This window comes from Gorilla gorilla, chromosome 13, assembly GCF_029281585.2.
Source record: "Gorilla gorilla gorilla isolate KB3781 chromosome 13, NHGRI_mGorGor1-v2.1_pri, whole genome shotgun sequence".
Classification (NCBI taxonomy): Eukaryota; Metazoa; Chordata; class Mammalia; order Primates; family Hominidae; genus Gorilla; species Gorilla gorilla.
Genome location: NC_073237.2, coordinates 52534753 through 52562092, shown reverse-complemented (window position 1 = coordinate 52562092; position 27340 = coordinate 52534753). Strand labels below are relative to the sequence as shown.

The 27340-nt window shown below is 33.7% G+C and overlaps 1 protein-coding gene across 4 annotated transcripts in view; it reads left to right on the top strand.

Annotated features, from left to right (window-relative positions):
* Positions 1-27340, top strand: part of TYRP1 (tyrosinase related protein 1) — a 1209372-nt gene that overhangs the window by 379232 nt on the left and 802800 nt on the right. The window lies entirely within an intron of this gene.

Genomic DNA, 27340 nt, shown 5'->3' with positions numbered 1-27340 from the left:
CATACCAACCATGTTTTTATTTTTCTCTATCAGGAAAAACAGACATAAATCTAATGTTTATTTGAAGTTCCCTTATAATTATTTTTGCAACAAAAATAGATCACACACCAAAATCAGGGCTTGATAAGAATAGCTAAAGTCAATACAAAACTGAATATGTAGACAATACATTCAAAGTCTAAATTTTCCAGTAGACATAATATTTTCCTTCTTACCAACCAAAAACTTTCTTGATTTAGATTTTTGTTTTTTTATTCTTATTTGATTGGCTTTAAGATCTATTAAGTTTATGCATTTTACTATGTGGCTCCTTATAGTCTTTCTTCTGAGTAGGTGGGTTATAACTTTTTTCACGTGTTTTATTAAAAGATCCAAATCCTGAACCAATGAGGGAAAAATGAAATATCAATATCATTGTATTTGTTATTTCCTGTGTATGCTTTACAAACCTTTTGTCTGAACTGTAATGACTATACTAACTTGAATGTGTTTGTGTAAAGATGAACAATATAGGAAATCTACCAATTAAGTGATGCTAAACAAAGCAGCAGCAGTCTACACACTGTCAGACATCTTGTTAACTTTAGAGGAGTGTTAAGTCTCTTGTAAAATCAGAAGGGAAACATAACATTACAACTCATTACAACGCATAATTCTCACACTTGAAAGGCCTACATGAAGTGAATTTTCTCATATTTTGTAAGATGCTTAGAGGGATAGTTAAGAGAGGGATTTATTGTAAATAGCAGATCAATGAAAGATAGCCTGATGCAAAGTTAAAACTCAGAGCACAAGATATTTCTCTTTTTTTTGCTAGTGTTTCATGAGGATTTATCTTGGTTTCTCGCCAACACTATAAACCTGAAAAAACAAATTATGGGCTTGAAGTTACCATTACAAAGACCTAATAATACTTTAAAATGTTCATGAGATCATTTATCTATATGTTATATATTTTATAAATGTTTTCACGATCATTGTCTCTTTTAATCTGCTCAGCAAGTCTTGGAGGTAAAAAGGATTATATTCTAATTTTAGAAATAGAGAAAAGTGCAGCAAACCAATTGAATGGCATTTCTAAGCTCATGAGATCATTGGGGATTGAACATCAATAAAAAACTCATTTGTTTTCATTTCTAAATCAATGAACATCTTTGCATAGACTGCACACATGCTAACAAGACCAAATAAAAAAATCTGTTTTCATAGGTTTTAAAAAGATCTCTTCCTCCCTATGCAAATGCTGAAAAACAAACAAACAAAACAAATCCCGAACTGGAATTCAGAGTCTAAGAAAAAATGGAATGCTGAATATTCCTATTGCTATTGGTCATATTGATCAATTTCTTTTTAAGTTTCTCTTGTTTATCTGCTTCATTTTTATTAAGAAATGAAAGAACAGCATATGACAGTATTACCTTACAGTATTAGATTGCTTTAAGTATGGGAAAAATGATCATTCACGTGTGCAAACAGGTCTTTTGAACATAGAACCAACTAGAGCAATTTTTTTTCCTGGTTTCTCACACTTGCCTTACCTTCTTATTGGTAAGAATTAATCAGCATTCATCTAGCCCCTAAGTACACACACTAAATGAACAAATATATCTTAAGTAATTCCCCTTATATTCCTTGTTCCAAGGCACATTCGAGCTAGTTTTATCAGCAGACATTTCCTGATCTTAGTATCAGGGGTAGTGTAGAGCAATAGAGATAGAAGCCCTGTGCAAAGTTCTGAAAGAATCATGGTAATAATAGCACTAATAATGACAAGAGTTCAGTACTGAATATATACATCAGAAATAATGCTAGGTCACTTTAACAATTTATTCATAATTCTCACAGTGGGGCTGCAATTAATTTATAGTTAATGAAATTCTGCTGTTCTTCAAGTTATTCTGAGAAAAATCATGCCTTTGGAAGCATTGCATTGAAATAAACATTTTCACATGTAATAGAATAGCCAAATATAGACTACGGTTTGTGTTCTCTGTGGACTGATCTCAATGGGAGGGCCGACTATGGCAAACAGAATGTTATCTGTTTTTTACAGTTCTTAAAACATAATTCTGCATGTTGTTGCTACTGTAGTACTAGTTTCACAATGTTGCCTAATCTATACATACAAATAACCGCTTATTAGTAACCTCATTCATCATAAACTTTTTAAATTATAAAATTTTATAAATATATGTTATATGCAGTAATCAGAACCAAAGTACCCTCAAATTCAATCTTTTTTTTTTCTTATTCGGTATTTTAATATATTTCAGAGTTACCTATGCTTTGAGAGTTGGGAAAGTGATTTGAAATAGCAGTTAGATATTTTATCTTAGTTCCCTTTTTTTTTATTATTATACTTTAAGTTTTAGAGTACATGTGCACGTTGTGCAGGTTAGTTACATATGTATACATGTGCCATGCTGGTGCGCTGCACCCACTAACTCGTCATCTAGCATTAGGTATATCTCCCAATGCTATCCCTCCCCCCTCCCCCCACCCCACAACAGTCCCCAGAGTGTGATATTCCCCTTCCTGTGTCCATGTGATCTCATTGTTCAATTCCCACCTATGAGTGAGAATATGCGGTGTTTGGTTTTTTGTTCTTGCGATAGTTTACTGAGAATGATGGTTTCCAATTTCATCCATGTCCCTACAAAGGACATGAACTCATCATTTTTGATGGCTGCATAGTATTCCATGGTGTATATGTGCCAGATTTTCTTAATCCAGTCTATCATTGTTGGACATTTGGGTTGGTTCCAAGTCTTTGCTATCGTGAATAATGCCGCAATAAACATACGTGTGCATGTGTCTTTATAGCAGCATGATTTATAATCCTTTGGGTATATACCCAGTAATGGGATGGCTGGGTCAAATGGTATTTCTAGTTCTAGATCCCTGAGGAATCGCCACACTGACTTCCACAATGGTTGAACTAGTTTACAGTCCCACCAACAGTGTAAAAGTGTTCCTATTTCTCCACATCCTCTGCAGCACCTGTTGTTTCCTGACTTTTTAATGATTGCCATTCTAACTGGTGTGAGATGATATCTCATTGTGGTTTTGATTTGCATTTCTCTGATGGCCAGTGATGATGAGCATTTTTTCATGTGTTTTTTGGCTGCATAAATGTCTTCTTTTGAGAAGTGTCTGTTCATATCCTTCGCCCACTTTTTGATGGGGTTGTTTGTTTTTTTCTTGTAAATTTGTTTGAGTTCATTGTAGATTCTGGATATTAGCCCTTTGTCAGATGAGTAGGTTGCGAAAATTTTCTCCCATGTTGTAGGTTGCCTGTTCACTCTGATGGTAGTTTCTTTTGCTGTGCAGAAGCTCTTTAGTTTAATTAGATCCCATTTGTCAATTTTGTCTTTTGTTGCCATTGCTTTTGGTGTTTTGGACATGAAGTCCTTGCCCATGCCTATGTCCTGAATGGTAATGCCTAGGTTTTCTTCTAGGGTTTTTATGGTTTTAGGTCTAATGTTTAAATCTTTAATCCATCTTGAATTGATTTTTGTATAAGGTGTAAGGAAGGGATCCAGTTTCAGCTTTCTACATATGGCTAGCCAGTTTTCCCAGCCCCATTTATTAAATAGGGAATCCTTTCCCCATTGCTTGTTTTTCTCAGGTTTGTCAAAGATCAGATAGTTGTAGCTATGCAGCGTTATTTCTGAGGGCTCTGTTCTGTTCCATTGATCTATATCTCTGTTTTGGTACCAGTACCATGCTGTTTAGACCAATATCCTTGATGAACATTGATGCAAAAATCCTCAATAAAATACTGGCAAACCGAATCCAGCAGCACATCAAAAAGCTTATCCACCATGATCAAGTGGGCTTCATCCCTGGGATGCAAGGCTGATTCAATATACGCAAATCGATAAATGTAATCCAGCATATAAACAGAGCCAAAGACAAAAACCACATGATTATCTCAATAGATGCAGAAAAAGCCTTTGACAAAATTCAACAACCCTTCATGCTAAAAACTCTCAATAAATTAGGTATTGATGGGACGTATTTCAAAATAATAGGAGCTATCTATGACAAACCCACAGCCAATATCATACTGAATGGGCAAAAACTGGAAGCATTCCCTTTGAAAACTGGCACAAGACAGGGATGCCCTCTCTCACCGCTCCTATTCAACATAGTGTTGGAAGTTCTGGCCAGGGCAATCAGGCAGGAGAAGGAAATAAAGGGTATTCAGTTAGGAGAAGAGGAAGTCAAATTGTCCCTGTTTGCAGATGACATGATTGTTTATCTAGAAAACCCCATTGTCTCAGCCCAAAATCTCCTTAAGCTGATAAGCAACTTCAGCAAAGTCTCAGGATACAAAATCAATGTACAAAAATCACAAGCATTCTTATACACCAACAACAGACAAACAGAGAGCCAAATCATGAGTGAACTCCCATTCACAATTGCTTCAAAGAGAATAAAATACCTAGGAATCCAGCTTACAAGGGATGTGAAGGACCTCTTCAAGGAGAACTACAAACCACTGCTCAAGGAAATAAAAGAGGATACAAACAAATGGAAGAACATTCCATGCTCATGGGTAGGAAGAATCAATATTGTGAAAATGGCCATACTGCCCAAGGTCATTTACAGATTCAATGCCATCCCCATCAAGCTACCAATGACTTTCTTCACAGAATTGGAAAAAACTACTTTAAAGTTCATATGGAACCAAAAAAGAGCCCGCATCGCCAAGTCAATCCTAAGCCAAAAGAACAAAGCTGGAGGCATCACACTACCTGACTTCAAACTACACTACAAGGCTACAGTAACAAAAACAGCATGGTACTGGTACCAAAACAGAGATATAGATCAATGGAACAGAACAGAGCCCTCAGAAATTTTTTTTTTTTCTGAGACGGAATCTCGCTCTCTCGCCCAGGCTGGAGTGCAGGGGCGGGATCTCAGCTCACTGCAAGCTCCGCCTCCCGGGCTCACACCATTCTCCTACCTCAGCCTCCTGAGCAGCTGGGACTACAGGCGCCCGCCACCACGCCCGGCTAATTTTTTGTATTTTTAGTAGAAACGGGGTTTCACCGTGTTAGCCAGGATGGTCTCGATCTGCTGACCTCGTGATCCGCCCGCCTCTGCCTCCCAAAGTGCTGGGATTACAGGCATGAGCCACCCTGCCCAGCCTTCCTTTTATGTTTCAGATGTAACACAGTATAATATCAGAGTTTTATAATTTCTGGAAAATGTTCATATATTAAAATGAGTCTCTTACAAGCACACACACATGAAATAAAGAAAATTTAGTAGAAATGTAAACATTGTCAGAATCATATATTAAAAAGTAGAAAAGCGTTTGGATGTCTAAATTTTACATCTTTTCTTAGTAAAAATAATTGATGTTCTTAAAGACCAATGGAGATTGCTAAAGAGGCAGCAGAAGAGAGTTGAACCCTTGAGATAGCTTTGAATATATATTTTGCTTTCCTAATACCAACTAAGATTTTTATGCAAGTAGTCCAGTAGTACAGAAATACTGGAAAAAGTGTGTTCAGAGTTGGAAGGACAATTGATGAATTCTCCCTGTCTTCCAATCTTATACCACAAAAGAGGACATTTCTGCAACTCTCTACCTGTTAACCCTTGCTAAAGAAGAATGTCTAACCTGACTTACTGGAGTTTGATCTCTTGTAAAATTTGATCAGTTTTTACTAAGTAGATTTAAAAAAAAAATACGCTTTCACTTTTTATCACCTCCTTCACTCAATATTCTCTTTATTTTGCTTTCCCCTCCTGGGCTGGGCACAATCTTCCTTCTGTTGATCACAGCATTCTAGAGGCACAGCCTGGCAGGACTGGTCAATTATTTTCTAAGGAGACTTGGTAATTTGAAGACAAAATATATGGTGTGATTTCAGGCAAAATAAGAGGTTTAATCTGCCTCATCCCACTGATTTTTAAGCAAAGTGTTCTTCATGTAAGTTTACGTAGTTTATAAATGGATTAATAAAGTTAATGATTGTTGTCCGTTTGAAATATGTGCGCTTCATTAACAAAATTTTTGAGAAATCCGGGGGTAATTTCTTGGACTAGCTACTATTTATAATGGGAAAGATTCTATGAAAGAAAGAAAATGAGTATGTCAAATTTGCCTTTGTCTTACAAGAGAATATTTAAAGGTATATTTGTGACAGGTATTAGCATTAAATTTTATTTAAGGATAATATTGGGGATGTCAATGAGTACATCACACATACTTATTTTTCAATGCAAAATTAACATTAATTGTGGTAAAATAGAATAATTTTAATGCTTTGTTCAATTGAAAAAGTACACTTAAATTATTGTTTTATACATTTTTCCTCTAGGCTCGCAAGTTTCTTGATAATTCTGTTGAAACTTAAATAACACAAATTTGTTTATAAATAGTATTTATCTTAGCACACACTACGCCGCCACTCATTGTAATTGCCTCTAAGTAGGATGCACTTAGAAAATGTTAAATGTGTCTTAAGATAAATCCCCAAATATCTTCAATTCTTCTAAATTCTTGGAATGAAATTTTATTTCTGTTCTAACAGTTCAGGTTGTCTCAAAGAGCATAATTAAGGGACAAATATGTTTTCAATTTTAAAGTCATTACAGATCTGTAAAAATTGCTTATATTATTTCTTAACCCAGATACTCATGACGGCATGTCACTGATGTAAATATTATTACAGTCACAAGTTTTTTAAATTCCTAAAGAATGTTTATAATTAGAAAAAGTTAAAATTAAAAGTTAAATTGAAAAATTAAAATTAGAAAAGTCTACACACTAGACTTTATCAAACTAACATAACTTACAGGTAAGAAAATTTAAAAAATAGACCATAGATATTTATGTGATATCCAAGACGTTTTGTAAGTTTCTGTGGTATTACAAGAAAGAACAAACATGTGAGAAGGAGGTTGGAAATAATTATGTCTACTAAAGTTAATTTAATTAAGCAAGAACATGTGCAACATCAAAAGTATGATGTAACTGTTCCTATGTTCTTTTCCTTCAAGGAATAATGAGCTTAGTTTTCCCTGAAACTGAGACACTTGAGCTGACAGTTTTGTTTTCATTTTGAGTTTTATTCTAAATCATATGCAACGCTTTAAGAAATACTCACAGAAAGAGAAAATGCATAGCAAGATTAAATTCATAAATAAAAATCCATTGAAATAAAGCTAGGCATAAGAACTTTTTAATGTTTATCTTTAAATTGAAAAATGATGTGAGATTTGTACTACAATGATGAAAGGTCACGTCAATGTTGATAGCCAACTGAAAAAAAAAGAAGTGATTGTAAGATATTGATGGTCCTCGATGGCTCAGATTTCAAAAATGTTGGCAGTGCTTGCCTTCTGAGTATAAGAAGGATGCACTCCTAACATAGAAAAGGTGGACTTTCAAATTAGCTTGAACTAATGATAATTTTATTAAATATACTATACAAATATGGGGAGGATCTTCATCCAGAAAGAGTATTCGTGGGCCACTGAAGTGAAAGGGAGGTATATCAGAACAAAAACTAGGGGAGAAAAAGAACATTAGATGCTATTTCTGCAGAATTTACAGCTTTACTGCACATGTTTTGCTTATTTTGGAAGAGCAGAGCTCATAAATGGGGTAGGTATGTGCTATATAATGCTTTGATCTGCTATCTTCACTGGTTTATATTAAATACTCTTCAATTTTTTTTAGCTAACAAAAAGAACGTCTCTCATGATATTTTCAGCTTCAGTGCATAGACAAGAACAAACTGCTGACTCCTTTTATTAAAAAGAGGGTAGCATTCGGAAACATGAAAACTCATTAAAAAAATCAAACTACTCATGGTAGCTGTTGTGGAAAACTAAAGTAATAGAAGAAAAGCTCTTCACAAGTGATTGCTCTTTGTATATAATTGTTAATACAAGAAAAATTGCATTCTCAGAAAACTAAGTAACATACATTTAATAATTGATGTACATATGTGTACCACCATGTTTCTTTAATTTGTATTTGCACCAAAATTACACAGACAAATTATTTCATATATCTTTCCTTTGTTCTTGTTTCCCTCCCATATGCAACTGTGTCCCAGAGATACTTTAAGCCACTTCTTTTGTTGTCTCCTTGTCTCTATATAACATATTAATAAATTTACTACTTTATATTTAAAATTCAGGCCCCATCTAGATACTTAAAACTGCTAAATATGAAAATATAACTCTGTTCTTCAAATAAACCTCAACGCATATACACATGACTGTCATCCTGTTTAAATACTTATGAATGAAACCATAACTTGCAGAGCAGAGCCATGTGGTATACCACTTGGCATATCTAAAGGAAAGTGTGTGTGCATTTATATGATAGAAATAATAATTTTATCTTCTGAGATAAAATGCTAAACTCAAACTTAAAACCAAAAAAAAAAGAATTTCAAATATCCATTGAGAAAATTATATATGTAGGTATGTTAAGGGAGTTTTTAGAAGTATGTAAGATAAAATTAATGAAGTATAAAAAACATTGCATAGTGTCTGGCTTTTAAAAAATTGTACTACAGTAAGAATTCTACCATTTTAATTACTCATTTCTACAACACCCACGCAGATATAAAACTTAGACACTTTTGATACTATATATTTTTAGTAAAGCTTTGTAAATTTATTGATGAAGTTTCCTATGAAGTAATATAATTTTGAATACTATTAATTTTTATATCTACCTCTTTGTAAACTATGTAATATTTTGAATAATATTTCAACTGATTTTGGTAAAACAAAAGACAAAAAGTTCTGACTGTTGATAACCAAAACTTAAATCTATAAATCTATTTCTAGTAGAATTGATCTACTTGTCAAGATAATTATCAGATCTTAGCCTCTCATACAGAAGTTTAACATTTTCTTTTTACAGGTTTTTCAAAGCTGCAAATTTTCTAATACATCTACGTAAGCTCCCTTGTTTCTTTCTTTAATGTGATGTAGGATATTTTTCATTTATAAAAATGCATTGATTTGCTGTTACTTTTTTCAACCTTTTGCCTCAGCAGCATTTAATCAATATTTAATGTTTCATGCAAGCATGATATTATTAATGGCATGCTAAAAGTTACTTGCATAATTATTTTTGAGTCTTTAACAAGCCAAGAATGACATGTACAAATTATAATTTAATGAAGTTAGTCAAATGAATTGTTTGTGCTCTTATTAATCTACAGTGGGTTTGGAGGTTTTATTAAGATAATTGTGTTGGTTTTATAATGAATATAAACGTTAATAGTTCTTCCTAGTTGTCAATCATTATAAGTGTGGAAAGTTTTTTTAAAAAAGTATCTTATTTGGACAGTAGACACTCTCCATGTTACCAGTTAGACACATTGTTCATTTACATGCACAGATATTTTAGAGTCTACTATTTAGCGGAATGCACATTTTAGAATAAGAGATGATATAATAATGAGCTTTTTGTGTCCTGGATGCCTTTTAATCTGAGTGGAAATATAAGCATTTTTTCTTTAGAGGAAAAGGAAGTGATTAATACAGTCTCTCAGCATAAAGGATGTAAACTTGGATTATGTTTCTAGATGGCCAAAACCTATAGCCGATTAATGATGACATTGGACAGTTAGAAATCTGAGGAAGGAAGGAGTGGAGCTTGCTAAGATATGTGAGTTTGTAAAAGGAACTCATTGTCACACAATAGAATATTTTTTTCTGTCGTTTTTAAATTTTATATTTGACATTGAAATAACTTGGCTCTCAATGAGTTTTGATGTCGATTTCTAATCCAGGTTGCAAATTTTAACATATTCATTTGGATGAAATGGCAAGTCACTTGAACCTATAATTACAAAATTTAACCCACTTTAATAAAATAATGAAATTAATTCAATAATACCTAATCTATAAAAGCTTGGTAAATTGGTAGCCAATGGGTTATAATGTAAACATACTTTTTATTGATAGTGATTTTGATGTGAATATTTAAATAATATGTTGTTCATTTGAGAGTGTCCATTAATTATACATAACTACATTAGTAATATTTTAAAAAATAAGTAATATTGAATAATGTTCTTGTGATTTAAAGCAAAATATACTTATATATAATTAGTATTAATAAGAATTACCAGGAGATTATGTTTTATTTATATATATAACTTATTTTAATTAAATATAATTTTTTATTTTATTCAATAATCAGAGAGTTACAATTTAAAGAGTGGGAGGCCCATAATTTGGATGCTGTGTCTTCTAAAAAGATGCTTTGCAAGCGTCTCTATTCTTTCTGGCCCATATACATCTACTCTTTCTAAGTAAGCAAAATCTGTACAATATCATTAGCCTCTTGTGATGGAACTTTGTTTTTTTTCACACTCTAATTTATTGGTTTTCTATTTCATTTTTCATTGGTTTTAAACCATGTTCTCTTTTGCTATCTTTCACAGAATAAATTTACAGACTTTTCCTTTATATTTATGACTTTCACTGAGGAATAGTAGGTGACAGATTTTGTAAATATTCTACATTCATTTGAAGATGATGCTCCTGCTTCTTTTTGCAGAGATTTTTGTAGACATATTTTTATTAAATAGCTTGGTAAAAAATCAAAATACCTTTTTATTAAAATATTTAATATCGTGACAATTGATTTTTCAGTCAACAGGTTCTCTCATGTTCTAGTGTAAACATATTAAAATCTTTCATGATGCCTACAGATTTGCTAGTTTCTTATTGTGATTTTGCCACTTCTTGATTGCCATGTTCAAAGACTATCATTGACAACATAAAAGAGCTAGTTTGTCATTTATTTTGCTTGGTAGCTGTTTTTATATAGTTACATTTATGATTACTTATACTTGTAGCATTTGATTCTATTCTAATATTAAATTTGCTACATTAGTCTCATTTTGATATTTATCTATTTTTAATGTATTTATTCTCAAGCTTTCTACATTGTTTTACATATTTAAAAAATATTTCAGCTTTTATTTTAGATTCTGGGAGTACATGACAAGTTTGTTCCATAAGTATATTGTGTGATGCTGAGGTTTGAGGAATGCATGATCCCATCACCTAGGTAGTGATAATAGTACCCAACAGATGATTTTCAACCCTTGTTCCCCTCCTCTCTCCCCCTTCGGTAGTCTCCAGTATCTATTGTTCCCATCTTTAACTGCATGTGTACCTAATATTTAGCTCCCAGTCACAACTGAGGATGTGTGCTTTTTGATTTTCTGTTCCTGCATTAATTCACTTAGGATAATAGCCCCCAGCTGCATCCACGTTGCTGCAAAGGGCATGATTTCATTCCTTTCTATGGCTGTGTGGTATTCTATAGTGTATATGTACAACACTTTCTTTACCAATCAACTGGTGAGGGGCACAAAGGTTGATTCCATGTTTTTGCTATTGTGAATAGTGCTGCAATCAACATACAAGTTCATGTGCCTTTTTGGTAGAACGATTTATTTTCCTTTGGGTAAATACCCGGTAATGGGATAACAGAACAAATGGGAGTACTGTTTTAACTTCTTTGGGGAATTTCCAAACTACTTTCCACAATGGCTGAACTAATTTACACTCCCACCTAGCATTGTGTAAGCACTCCCTTTTCTCTGCAGACTTGCCAAAGTCTCTTAGTTTTTGACTTTTTAGTAATACCCATTCTGACTGGCATGAGGTGGTATCTCATTGTGGTTTTAATTTGCATTTCTCTGATGATTAGTGACGTTGAACATTTATTGATGTGTTTGTTGGCCATGCGTATGTCTTATTTTGAGAATTGTCTATTCATGTCCTTGCCAACTTACTAATGGCATTATTGGTTTTTGCTTGTTGAACTGTTTAATTTCCTTATAGATTCTGGATGTTAAACGTTTGTTGGATACGTAGGTTGCAAATATTTTTTCCCATTCTGTAGGTATCTGTTTACTTGATAGTTTCTTTTGCTCTGCAGAAGTTCTCTGGTTTAATTAGGTTCTGTTTGTCAATTTTTATTTTTGTTGCGATTGCTTTTGAGAATTTAGTCATAAATTTTTTGCCAAGGCTGATGTCTAGAGTGGTATTTCCTAGATTTTCTTATAGGAGGAAATGTATTGTGTTTATTTAGGAAAAGTCTTGTATGCACCTTGTTTAAAAATAGTATGAGTTAGAATGTGTACATGCATTTCATCAAACAGCTGAAATAAGTTTTATAAACATTTTATTGAAAGAAATCACATATAGAAAATGCATACATTGTAATATAGGTATTGATGAATTTTTATTAAAAAATACCTGTGCAATATGCTCCAATATTAGAACATGGGGTATTACTAGCTGCAGAAATAGTTCATATACCCACTATCCTAACTTCTAATGGTAGAAACTTTTCTTGCCTTACTTTACACTTTATGTTTATAGAATTATATAGTATATACTCTTTTGTGTTTCCTTTCTATTGTTCAATATTATGTTTTTAAGATGCATTCATGTTATAGGCTGAATGTTTGTGTGCCCCTGAAGTTCATATGTTAAAGCCCTTTCCTACAATATAACTGTATTTGGAAGCAGACCCTTTAGGAGGTACTTAAAGTGTGGTCATAAAAAGGGGGCCCTAATTTGATAGTATTAGTGTCCATATACAGAAAGACACCAGAGCTCAAGAGCTCACTTAACTAGCTCTCTCTCTCTGTCTCTCTCTCTCTCTCTGTTTCGGATATGAGAAGGCCATCATCTGCAAGCCAGGCAGGAATGCTTTTTCAGAAACAGAACCCTGCTGAATCTTGCTCTTGGACTTTCTAGCCCCCAGAAATGTGAGAAATAAATTTCTGTTGTTTATGCAACACAGCCTGTAATATATTGTTATGGCAGATTGACCAGAGTAAGACAGTTGATGTTTGTGTTTAAATTTATAGATTATTATTGCTCTATATTTCATTGCATGAATGTGCCATAATTTATTCACCCATTGTCTTGTTAATGAATACCTTAGTTGTTTACAGGTTTTAGTCATTATAAATAATGCTTCCATGACCATTCTTGTACATATGTATTGATGAACGCATGTGCTCATTTATATTGCATATATATCCAAGAATGGAAGCTGGTAATAAGGTATGCATAAATTCAGCTTTAGTAGGTAACAACAAAGCAGAGAATCTATTTGTCCATATCCTCACCAAACTTGGTATTGTCTCTTTTTCATTTTATCCTCATTGATTGAAATTTAGCAATTTTACAAACAAATTGGCATTTTCTTTTTTTTATTTTTAATTTTTTTATTGTACTTTAAATTTTAGGGTACATGTGCACAACTTGCAGGTTTGTTACATATGTACAAATGTGCCATGTTGGTGTGCTGCACCCATTAACTCATCATTTAACATTAGGTATATCTCCTAATGCTATCCCTCCCCCCTCCCATCACCCCACAACAGGCCCCAGTGTGTGATGTTCCCCTTCCTGTGTCCATGTGTTCTCATTGTTCAATTCCCACCTATGAGTGAGAACATGGCGGTGTTTGGTTTTTTGTCCTTGCATTAGTTTGCTGAGAATGATGGTTTCCAGCTTCATCCATGTCCCTACAAAGGACATAAACTCATCCTTTTTTATGGCTGCATAGTATTCCATGGTGTATATGTGCCATATTTTCTTAATCCAGTCTATCATTGTTGGACATTGGGGTTGGTTCCAACTCTTTGCTATTGTGAATAGTGCCGCAATAAACATATGTGTGCATGTGTCTTTATAGCAGCATGATTTATAATCCTTTGGGTATATACCCAGTAATGGGATGGCTGGGTCAAATGGTATTTCTAGTTCTAGATCCCTGAGGAATCGCCACAGTGTCTTCCACAATGGTTGAACTAGTTTACAGTCCCACCAACAGTGTAAAAGTGTTCCTATTTCTCCACATCCTCTCCAGCACCTGTTGTTTCCTGACTTTTTAATGATCGCCATTGTAACTGGTGTGAGATAGTATCTCATTGCGGTTTTGATTTCCATTTCTCTGATGGCCAGTGATGATGAGCATTTTGTCATGTGTCTTTTGGCTGCATTAATGTCTTCTTTTGAGAAGTGTCTGTTCATATCCTTCGCCCACTTGTTGATGGGGTTGTTTTTTTTTTTTTTCTTGTAAATTTGTTTGAGTTCATTGTAGATTCTGGATATTAGCCCTTTGTTAGATGAGTAGATTGCAAAAACTTTCTCCCATTCTGTAGGTTGCCTGTTCACTCTGATGGTAGTTTCTTTTGCTGTGCAGAAGCTCTTTAGTTTAATTAGATCCCATTTGTCAATTTTGGCTTTTGTTGCCATTACTTTTGGTGTTTTAGACATGAAGTCCTTGCCCATGCCTATGTCCTGAATGGTATTGCCTAGGTTTTCTTCTAGGGTTTTTATGGTTTTAGGTCTAACATGTAAGTCTCTAATCCATCTTGAATTAATTTTTGTATAAGGTGTAAGGAAAGGATCCAGTTTCAGCTTTCTACATATGGCTAGCCAGTTTTCCCAGCACCATTTATTAAATAGGGAATCCTTTCCCCATTTCTTGTTTTTGTCAGGTTTGTCAAGGATTGGATAGTTGTAGATATGTGGCATTATTTCTGAGGGAATTTTTTAATGCTTTTTTGGTGATCATTCTATATTCTGGATATTAATATTTTGCCAATTATATTGTAAAAAATATCACCCCAATATGTGGCTTATGGTTTTGCTTCTTTTTTATCTTTTTTCAAGACTTTCTTAAAATATATAGGTAAATTTGCTACATTTTCTTCAAAGCATAGGGCTACCCCAGAGCAACAAATAAAATGTCTTACATTGTTTTAACAATTTTATAGAACTGGTTTTACATATGCTTTTTTTATTGACTTGGTTTACATAAATGCACGTGTCTGTTTCTGTTTTGCCTATTCTTATCCATGTTCTATACTTGTATGGCATGTAATTTTAATTCCCATAGCTTTGAATATGTCACGATATCTAGACAAGTAGGTTCACCCTACTCACAATCTATAAAAGTATAAAAACAAAAATAAAAATTAACTTAAGATTTTTATTGAAAGTGAATTGAATGTATTGCAAACAATTCCTATTGTTGTGATGTTGTGTCTTAATCCAAGAACATGAGATTTATTTTTACATTCTTTAAAATATTTTAGTTATCTGTAATAATTTCTACATAGGTATTTATATAACAATTATTGGTTATTTGCTGTTAATTCCTTCTATGTTTTATAATTTTTACTTAATCTATTAATGGTGATAGTGATTTGTCAGTACATTTTTCATTATATGAAAGACTATATATTAATATATTAATAACAGACTATTTTAAAATTGTATCTTTCCATTTCATAAAAACTTTTATTATTATATCGTGATCATCTTTATCATCATTTTGGGATGTTTCTTCACCTTAAAGCCTATTTGACTGACAGCAGTATAACCAACAGATTTATATTGATTACTTTTTGCCTGGTATGTCTTTGCATATAATTTACCTTTTAAGCATTCTGGTTTTTTTTTTTTTTTTTTTTATGTTTTAGGTTGATCTCTTGTAATAGCATTGAGCAAAATTATTTAATGTCATAAGTAACTTTTAAACCCATGAGTTAAGTCCTTTTATATTTAGTATATTTCTTGGAATATTTGGACTTATTTCTAACTTGTGTTTATTTTGTATATTTTTCTATATAAAGATATTTTCCCTTTCTTGGCTAGGCTCGGTGGCTCATGCCTGTAATCCCAGCACTTTGGGAGACTGAGGCGGGCAGATCATGAGGTCAGGAGATTGAGACCATCCTGGCTAACACAGTGAAACCCCGTCTCTACTAAAAACACAAAAAATTAACTGGGCTTGGTGGCGGGCACCTGTAGTCAGCTATTCGGGAGGTTGAGTCAGGAGAATGGTGTGAACCAGAGAGGCAAAGCTTGCAGTGAGCCGAGATCGTGCCACTGCACTCCAGACTGGGAGACAGCGAGACTCCGTCCAAAAAAAAAAAAAAATTCCCTTTCTTTTTTGTGTGTCTTTTCTTTATTACATTTTTAAAATTCATTTTTTTCTCTCATTTTATATTGCCACCCTACTTACTTACTTGGAAATCACGCACGTTATTAATTCACTTGTTATCAGAATTTATAAGGAATTCTACCAACTCAATTGGAAAAAAAAATCTAATAATCTGATTTGAAAATCGGCAAGAGATCTGAATAGATAATTATCAAAAGAACACATACAAATAGCAAACAGGTGTATAAAAAAGTGCTCAGCATCGTTGATTGTCAAAGAATTGTAAGTCAAAACTACCATGAGATATCATCTCACCCTGTTAAATCCCTTTTATTCAACTGACAGGCAATAATGAAAGCTGGTGAGGATACCTAGGAAAGGGAACCCTAATACACTGTTGGTGGCAATGCAAATTAGTACAGCCACTATGAAGAACAGTATGGAGGTTCCTGGAAAAACTAAAAATAGAGCCACCATGTGATCTAGTAATCCTGCTGCTAGTTACACGGCCAAAAGATAGGAAATCAGTACATCGAAGAGATATCTACACTCCCATATGTATTGCAGCACTACTTACAGTAACCAAGATTTGGAAGAAAAATCTAAGTGTCCTCAACAGATGAATGGGTAAAGAAAATATGGCATATATATATGCAATTGAGTGCTCGTCATCTTCAGCCATAAGAAGGAATGAGATCTGGTTATTTGCAACAACATGGATAGAACTAGAGTACATTATGTTAAGTGAAATACGCCAGGCACAGAAAGACTAACTTCACATGTTCTCACTCATTTGTGGGAGCTAAAAACTAAAATAATGGAGCTTGTGGAGACAGAGAATAGAATAATCATTATCAGAGGCAGCAAAGAGTAGTGGGTTGGGTGAGAAGTGGGATGGTTAATATTAATAAGTAAAAAATATAGTTAGAATGAATAAGATCTAGTATTTCATAGCACAATATGGTGACTATAGTCAGCAAAAATTTGTATATTTTGGAAGGACTGAAGAAGTAGAAATGGAATATTTATAACAAATAAATGATGAATGCTTGAGGTGAGGGATACCTCATTCACCTTGATGTGATTATTTCACATTGTGTGTCTGTATCAAAATATGTACTTCATAAATATATACACCTACTATGTACTCATAAAAATAAAAATTAAAATAAATAAAATACATGGACCTAAAAATATGTAAAGTTTCATTACTCCATTTCGGACTCACATGCTATTGATTTCCACTATTTTTCTAGCCAATTTCTACCCTATTTAGACATTTTAGTATCACTCTTTATAGGCAATCCTTAAAGCAATGTTTTTTTGGCAGCAGGGCATGAGCAAGGGAGAGTTTGTCCATTGTTCTAATTTTTGCTTTCTCCAAATTAGAGCCAGAACAAAGATGTGAGCTCCAGTAATTTATCTGAGTGGTAATCCCAGGAAGCATGAGTAAGGAAATGGGAAAGTCAGATGTAAAAAGAGAAAGGATTAATAGGCTAGCTAACATTGTGGCCACAGGGGTCTAGTCATGCTGTTAACCCACTAAGGAGCCCTCTAGCATTATTCCTTCAGTGGTTAGGGGATTGAGTCATTTGTCCACTTAAAACTGACACTCTTTAATTGAGAGAATTCCCCCGGGCATTAACTCTATTGCACATTCAGTTTGTCAATGAGTGTGAGGAAATGACTTCCTAAAGCTTTGGAGAAAACCCCAAGGCATCCAAACAAAGAGATACAAGGAAGATATTTGATATAGAAATCTAGCAAGTTACATGAAATTTTCCAGACATTGCAATGGGATCAGGTAGCTGCAGATTAGAAGGAGTATATCTCCAGCATCAGCTGCTTCCTCAAATTTACAATATTTTGCTCACCATTAGATGTTGTAATCAAATTCCTTTCAGAGAGGATCCTCTGCTGGGCAATTTTTTTTCAATTTATTTAAATAAATTCTTATTTTGCCCTGAATTATATTTTTTATTTGAGACTCTATTTATTGTTTTTTATCTTAGCCTTGAGGAAAATGAGTTTGGTCTGGAAATAATGTTTATCTCTTTAAATTTCCCCTGAAACAGATTCTCAGCTGATCATTTATCAGAAAGGTTTTTCCAATAAATGACTATAAGGGAGTGGAGAGATGAGGAAGCAAGGTAAAAAGCCAATACAGCAAGTTAGCTCATGGGCAACTAGAGCTTAATCACACTGGATAATTCAGAGTAACGTGTACAAATGTGGCTTACAGTTACCTTACCTGAGTGATGCAGAAGCTGGTATATTTATTCCTCAGCTTCTATCAGTCATTGGGAAATAAAGACCATTAATTTTGAGCTCTTTAGGCTACCCTTCAGGCAAGCATGGTGGACTTTGGCAGTCAGAGAAACATCAGGAAAATAATCATGCATATAATGTCATCTGAAATTTGGCCTCATACACATAAAAGGGGATACGGGTGGAACCCTTACATAGTTTACTATAGTTATATATGTCTTACCTATGGGACTTAGGCTGCTACATCCCTTCTCCTTAGATAGAGATGTTTGACCAAAAATTTAGCAAATAAAATATTTCAAAATGCAAAACTGTGTATTCACACAGAAAGGTTAAAAACAAAAAATTTCAGCCACATAGATATATGAATACCAGAAAACAATATGGCTACAGTGATCATATGTGGGTATTGTAGATATGAGAGGGGAAAGGAATATAAGAGTTAAAGAAAAAAATAGAGTTGAAAACATTTTTTTCTGTTCTTAACAAAGTGAAAGTCACCACATTGAGGGTAAGATTACAAATGGATTATCTTTCATTTTGGATATGATAAATAAATATTTGCTGTACTATCAAAGTCTAGAGTAATTATGTCCTCAAAACAGATTTACGTTGAATGTAATCTAGATTTGAGAATTTGCATAGCAGATATCTTGCATATGCAAAGATGCAAAGATCTTTTTCCCTTTTATTTGCTTCTATATAATTTATTGGTCTGAGAATTCTACTACTTGAAGCTGAAAAAATTAATTTAAGAAAGTTAAAATTAAAGATTTTAAAATTCTCCAGTCTAGTTTTTAATTTCCCTTATTTTATCCTTGACTTATTTTAAACAACTTATCTGCATATATTGAAATTTATTATGTTTAGAAATTTTAAAATAGAGAACTCCTGTGTAATATATGAAGTTTAAATGATTTATAACACATTTACTTGAAAAGAAAATTATTTTATTTGCTCAATCTATTATATATAGCTCTATATAGCATCTTTAAATAAACCTATCATAACCAATTTTACAGAGTAGATTTTGGCATTTTGCAAATTGTTTAGTGTCAAATATAACTGATTACTAAAGTATTATGTTGATTTACATTTCCTGCAATAGATTCACACCGAAGTAAATACTCTGTAGCCAAATTATGTTTATAAATGCTATAACTGGATTCTCTTGGTGGACTCATCAATCAGTATTTTAAAATGTTGCTTCAAATTTGTTTATGCATTCTAGTTGTATATTCCAATGTAAAGAAATAATTTAACAATCTTTTTAGCTATCTATCTACTTTACTTTTGCCCTGCAAATAAGGCAAAACTTAGAAATTTAAACTGTTAAATTATTATATTTATTTGATGCTTTGGTAAAAGCAATGCCAGTGTTTTGTTTTTATTTAAACTTGTAAAAAATTATCAAATACTTTTGCCATTTGATATATTTCCATGGCAAAATATGCTTTAAAAATAGATCATAGCTTCAAGACATAACTTAGCAAAAAGTATATGACCAGCACAATGCTAATCCATGACATTATGGTTTGCTATATATTTACATATTGTTATAGGATCAGAATCTGTTTACAAAGTTCATATGATCGTATAGTCAGGACTATTTTTTAACTATTACCTGGAGATGTTTTAATGCTACTCATCCTGGAACATGTCTCATAGAGTTGCCTATAGAAAAAGTAAGTCAATATGCAATTTTATGTCTACAATTGTGCCTTTTTATTTTCATTTTTATTTGAAACCTCAATCTAATTACTTTTGTTAATTGGGGTACTTTGGCTCTCACATTTTAATGTTGCCTACTCTGAAATATGGCTTGCTATTTGATATTTCCCTCAAGTCAGTTTTCTTTCTATAACTATATGTTTATTATTAGGTAAGCCCATTCAAAATATGTCTTCTAATTTGGTGAAAATTCTTCCTATTCCTCTTTTATTAGACATCTGTAGACAACAGAAAAAGAGTAATGCTGTTTCATTTATAGTGATTAAAACATGTATTTTTTAGTGAAATCAGCTATATGTTCATTGTTTGATATATGTAGTACTGAGTGATGTCAGCAAAATGGCTGACTAGAAATCTCTAGCACTAGTGTCCTTCACAAAGATAGCCAAAACAGTAAATAATCGACTACATCTTAATGAAAGTGACTGATGATGAATGTTGGAGTACATCAAAGAAATTACAAAAAACCCTGGTGAGTCCTAAAACTCAGAATAGCCACATAATGAAAGAAAACGCCGGTCCTCCAACACCCTATCTTGCAACTGGGATTAGCTGGGAACCAGGAGAAATTTCTCCCTATAGTAAAAAGATAAGCAAAAGGGCTCCACTATCTTCCGTCAATACCCTAGACAACTACAGACCTCGACACAGGATTCCCCTGTGTTCCTAACAGGCACTAAATCCAGGTAAGGAAGCTGCCTAGAATCCACATAACTGTGCTCCTCACAAAGAAAGAGCCAACACTATCCTCCCTCTGTGTGTACCTGCCCCCTGCACAGATACTGTGTTACACCATCTTGAAATTGGAAGTATGGCTGAACTGTGTCTTGCCCTGGGGGTGAGTAGGCATGGATGCTCATCATCTCTGAAGCTAAACTGCTGCCCAACCACCCCAGTCCAGCAGCCTGACATTCTCAAGCCAAGCTAAAAGCTGCTTATATCATTCCCTGTGTGGCCAACTAGAGATGGAGCTGCCTCACCTACCCTTCTCTACATTCCCTGTGCTGGAGCTGAAGTGGTATCCTGCCTCCTGGGGAAACAGTACCTTGGCTGCTCAAAACAGTCATGCCCCTCCTCCATTGCCTAAGTTGAAGCAGCACCCTGCATACCAGGGAAACAGTGCCTGGTTCTTCCAGAACAGTCATTCCCCAAGCCTAAGCTGAAGTGACACATCACTCCTCCGGGAAGCAGTGCCCTCAACAAGCAGAGCAGCTGCACATCCCAGGGCTGAATTGAAATAGTACCCCACATCCTAGGGAAACAGAGCAGTCGCTAAGCTAAGAGACCTCACCAAACAAGACAAACAACCGACTTCACTGGAGCTGGACTAGCACCCTAGAGTCTCAGCTGCTGAGATATACCTCCTTTTGCAATGAGATACTGGGGGAGGGGATGAAAGGGCGGCAGGGTAGTAAGAATCATCTCTGTGCTGTTCCCAGCTCCCTGAGGGCTCAAATAACAATGGTGTTTTGCCATTTTAGGGTGCTTGCTGTCAGTGCACCTGGTCTCAGAGTCTGGGGTATTGCCAAATCCCACCATAACATGGTCTAGAGTCACTACAACAGGGTGCCTCATAACCTAATATTGGAGTTGCCACTGAGCCCTATTGTCTCAGCTTCCTGAATTGCAGCTATACCCTGCTCCCTGCTTTCAAACTAGCACAGCACCCCTTCTTCTCCAGAGTTGAGCCAGGGCTGTGTGCCCTGCCTCCAAGGGAAGAACCAAAGCTACAAGCTAGACCCATAGTTGAAGCTGCTAGGGGTGCTTCAGAGTCACAGATATTGGCTTTGTGCCACCCAGAGTGAACCTGTACCCCAAAGCCCACATGCCAAAAAGGTTCACGAGACTCTGAGCCTAGAACCCTAACCCAATAGCAGCCTCAGACACCTGAACCTGGAACCCAGCTCCACTGCAGCTGCTTATAGGCATGTCAGACCTGACCTGACATCAACAGGGATTTCCTTGGCTAAGTCTTCCCATAATAGAAAAAGTGAGAATAGAGGACCCCAAATCCCTTGACATTGAGTACATTTATAACCTACACAACCAACACTACTGCATTCACCAGCTTCTAAAGGCTGGGGCACTGAGGTAAACATGGATATCGCTGATATTTAACAGAGATAAAGAAACTACGGAAAGACTATACCACTGCACCTATTTGAAAACAGAGTCATCACATCCCAACAAACATACTAAATCTCAACTGTAGGTGAAAGTCATTCTCTGCAAGAGCTAATCTAGAAAGTTTAGAAGAGGTGATATTTCCATGAGCGGTATAGACACCACCACAAGGACACACACACACAAAGTAAAACTTAAAAAAAAGACATCACTCCAACTTTCTAGCAACAAACCCCATTAAAAATAAAATCAACAAATTTGCAGAAAAAAGAATTCAAAATAATTATTTCTAGGAATCTCAGTGAGATACAAGACAATACAGATAAGTAGGCAATTTAATGAAATCAGGAAGACAACTTATAATAGTAATGACAAATTTAACGAAGAGGTAGAATTTTTTTAAACAAAAAGTATCAAACAGAAATCCTGCATCTGAAGAATTCAGTGAATTGAATAAAAAATGCAATAGCTTCAACAGCAGACTTGATCAAGCAGAAGAATCTCTAAGCTTGAAGATACATTATTTGAAATTACCAAGAGGGAGAAAAAAAGAAATACAAAAAAAAAAAGTGATGAAAGCCCACAAGACATGTGAAACAACATTAAATGAATAAATATTCAGATTGTGAGAGTTACAGGAGAAGATCAAGAAATTACATAGAAACCTATTTAAAAGAATAATAGGTAAAATTTCTTCAAGACATGAGAGGGATATGAACAACCAGTTATGGTAAGCTTAACAGTCCCCAGATAGATTCAACCCAAAATGGCCCTCTTCAAGGCACATTATAGTCGAATTGTCAAGTCAAATAAAAGAGAAATTATAAAAGCAGTAAGAGTAAAATGTGAAGCCCCAGACAAGGAAGTCGCCACTAGAATAACAACAGATTTCTAAGCAGAAACCTTACAGGCCAGGAAAGAACATAATAATTTATTCAAAAGAAAAAAAATTGCCAGAAAGAACACTATTAGTATTATCAGCAAAAGTATCTATTAGAAATGAGGAAGAAATAAAGTCTTTCCCAGACAAGCAAAAACTGAGAGAATTCACCACCACTAGACCAGCCTTACAAAAAATGCTCAAGTGAGTCCTACATTTGGAAGTGAAAAGGTAATAATCACTATCATAAAAACATACAAAAGAATTATAAACCATATCACTACCAAAATTGACCAAACCACAATGATGAACAAAAAGAGTAAAGAAAGAAAAAATGATATACAAAACACCAGAAGACAGTTAACAATATGGCAGAAATAAGTTCTAACCTATCAATAATAAGATTGAATGTAAATGAATTAAATTCCACAATTAAAAATTATCAACCGGATGAAAGAATTTTTTAAAGATACAGCAAAATGCTGTTTAGAAGAAACTCACTTCATCTGTAAAGACGAAGAATGAAAGTGAAGGGATAGAAAAAGTTATTCCATATGAACAAAAACAGTGAGTATGAGTAGTTCTGCTTATATGAGATAAAACAGACTTTAAGTCAAAAACTGTAAAATGAGACAAAGTGGATTATTATATATGATAAAGACATCAATTTAGCAAGAGGATATAACAATTTTAAATGTATATGCACACAACACCAGAGCACCCACGTACATAAATATTATTAGAACTAAAGGGAGACATAGAGTCTAATACAATAATAGTTGGTAACTTCAACATTCAACTCTCAGGATTGGGCATATCATCTAGACCAAAAATCAACAAAGAAACATTAGATTAAAGCTGCATTTTACAGCAAATGGTTCTAACAGAAATTTTATAGAACATTTCATTCAACAGCTTCAGAATACACATTTTTTTTTCATGAACACATGGAATATTCCTAGGATAGACCACATGTTGGGCCACAAAACAAGTCTCAGCAAAGTTTAAAAGTTGAAATCATATCAAGTGTCTTTTCTGACCACAATGGAATAAAACTAGAGGTCAATGGGAAGATGAACTTTCAAAATTGCACAAATAAATTAAAATTAAACTACATACTTTCAAATGACCAATGGTTCAATGAAGAATAAGAAATTTGAAAATTTCTGAAATGAAAATAGAAATGCAACATGTGAAATCCTATGGAATGCAGCAAAACAGTATTAGGATGGAAGCGTATAGTAATAAAAGCCTACATCAAAAAAGTAAGAATATCTTAAATAAGTGATCAAATAGTGCATCTCAAGGAGCTAGAAAAGCAAAAACAAATCATACCCAATAGTAGTAGAAGCAAAGAAATAATAAAAAACATGGCAGAAAGGTATAAGATTTAGAGGAAAAAAGACAAAGATCAATAAAACAGAAAGATGGTGTTTTTAAAAGATAAACAAAATTGAAAAACCTTTAGCTAGACTAGCCAAGAAAAAAAAGAGAAAATATTCACATAAAGTCAGAGACCAAAAAATAGAAGAAATTACAAATGGTACTACAGAGATACTAAGAATTGTTACAGGCTATTCTGGGCAACTATGTGAAAAAAAAAAAAAGAGAGAGAGAGAGAGAGAAAACCTAGCAGGAATGAATAAATTCCTGGAAACATGCCAACCTACCAAAATTGAAGCAAGAAGAAACACAGAATCCTAATAGCCTAATTATGATATTGAATCTATAATTGAAAGTATCCTTTTAAAAAGCCCAGGAACTGGTGGCTTCAGTGCTGAATTCTTCTAACATTTAAAGAAGTACTAATATCAATTCTTCTCACACTTTTTCAGAAAATTGAAGAAGAGAGAATTCTTCCAAACTCATCATGTGAGAACAATATTATTTAATCTTTTACCAAGACAGAAAAGGATACAAAAAAAAAAAAAAAAAGAGAACAAAAACTACTCTAGGTCAATAACTGTGGTGAACACGGTTATGAAATTTTCCAGTGAAATACTAGTAAATAGAATCCAGTAACACATTGAAAAAAATCGTTCACCATGATCAAGTGGTATTTATTCCAGGGCCACCGGAGTGGTTCTAAACACAAAAATAAACAAACATGATTTATCACATCAATAGAATGAAGGGCGATAGCCACACAGTCATCACAGGCATCTCAATATCAGATGCAAAAAAATGATAAATTTTAACATCCCTTCATTATAAAAATTTGTAGCCAGTTAGGTTTAGAAGGAATATACCTCAACACAAAAAGGGACATGTGTGACAAACTCATATCCAACAACAGGGATAATTAAAGATGTTTTTCTTTAACAACAGGAACAAGTCAAATATATCCACTTTTACCATTGTTATTCACTATAGTACTGGAAATCCTAGATAGAGCAATAAGGCAGGAGAAATAAATAAAGGCATTCAAATAGGAAGGGAGGCAGTCAAATTGTCTCTGTATGTATGTAACATATCTTTATATATAGGAAACTCTAAAAATACCATAAAAACTTTCAAAACTGATAAACAATTTTAGTAAAGTTGAAGAACACAATATTAACATAGAAAAATCAGTAGTAGTTCTCTACATCAATAGCAAGCTAGCAGAAAAAAATGAAGTTGTGAAAATGACCATACCACCAAAAGTAATATATAGATTCAATTAAATTTTTATCAACATAACATATTCTTCACAGAAATAGAAAAAAGGATCTAAAATCTGTATGGAACCAGAGAAGACCTGAAATAGCCAAAGGAATACTGAGCAAAATGAACAAAGCTAAAGGAATCACACTATCAGACTTCAAAATGTACTACAAAGCTATAATAACCCAAACAGTATGGTATTCACATAAAAACAGATGCATAAACCAATGAAACAGATGGACAACCCAGAAACAAATTCATGTATTTACAGTCAACTGATTTTTGACAATGGCTTCAAGAACATTCACTGGTAAAATGAGAGTTTTTTTCAGTTTATGGTGCTGGGAAAACTAGATATCTATAAACAGAAAAATAAAAGTAGTTTCTTACCTCTCACCCCATACAATAATCAACTGAAACTAGATAAAGATTTAAATGTAAGACCTTAAAATTTATTATAAAACTACTAGAAAAACACAGAGGAAAAAAGCTTTAGAACATTGGTCTGGGGAAAGATTTTATTGAGAATACCTCAAAAGCACAGACAACAAAGGCAAAAATAGGCAAATGGGATTATATGAAACTAAAAAGTATTTGCACCTCAAAGCAAACAATCAACAGAGTAAAGAGACAACCTGCAAATTGGTGGAAAATATTTGCCAAGTATTCATCGAACAAGGGATTTATATCTAGATATGTAAAATATACAAGAAACACACAATTCAACAGCAAAAAAAAATCAAATTATAAAATGGACAAATGAGCTGAATAGACAGTTCCCAAAAGAAGACATCGTATGGCCAAAAGTGTATGAAAATAATCAGAATGAGATATGATCTCACACCTTTTAGAATGACTATTATCAGAAAAACAAAAAAATAATAAATCTTTGCAAGGATGTAGGGAAAGGGAAACTCATGCCATTAGTAGAAATGTACATTAGTACAACCACTCTGAAAAACAGTATAGGGATTCCTCATAAAGCTGAAAATAGAACAACCATCTTACACTTCTTGGTATATATTCAAAGAAATAAATTTAGATGTCAAAGTAAAGCTATGCTCCCATGTTTATTGCAGCACTCTTCACAATAGGCAAGATATGGAATCAGCCTAAGTGTTCACTGGTAGATGAATGGTAGAAGAAAATATGATATATATGCATAATGAAATACTATTTATTTATAAAAAATAACAAAATTCTGTCATTTGCAGCAACATGGATGAGCTTGGAAAACATTACCAGTGTTCTCACTGATATGTGGAAACAAAACTAGTTGATTGCCTGAAAATACAGAAGAATAATGGTTACTGGATATCAGGAAAGGTTAGGGGGGATGGATAGCCAAATTTTGGTTAATCAGTACAAAACTAAATAGCTACATAGAATTAATTATTTTGCCTTGTAGCACTGTAGGGTGACTATAAGTAACAATGTATTGTATATTCTCAAATAGCTAGAAGAGTGGGCTTTGAATGTTCCCAACAGAAAGAAACAATAAATGTTTGAAATGATAGATATGCTAATTACTCTGATTCGATCATTACACATTATATGCATATATCAAAATATTACACTACATAATTATCTGCAATTATTATATGTCAATTAAAAACAATAGTGAAAAAAGAAAAGCTAGAAAAAAGAAAAAAAAAACATCATCCTTAACATTTCTCATTTTGACCTCTCATCAGCATTTGCTACTG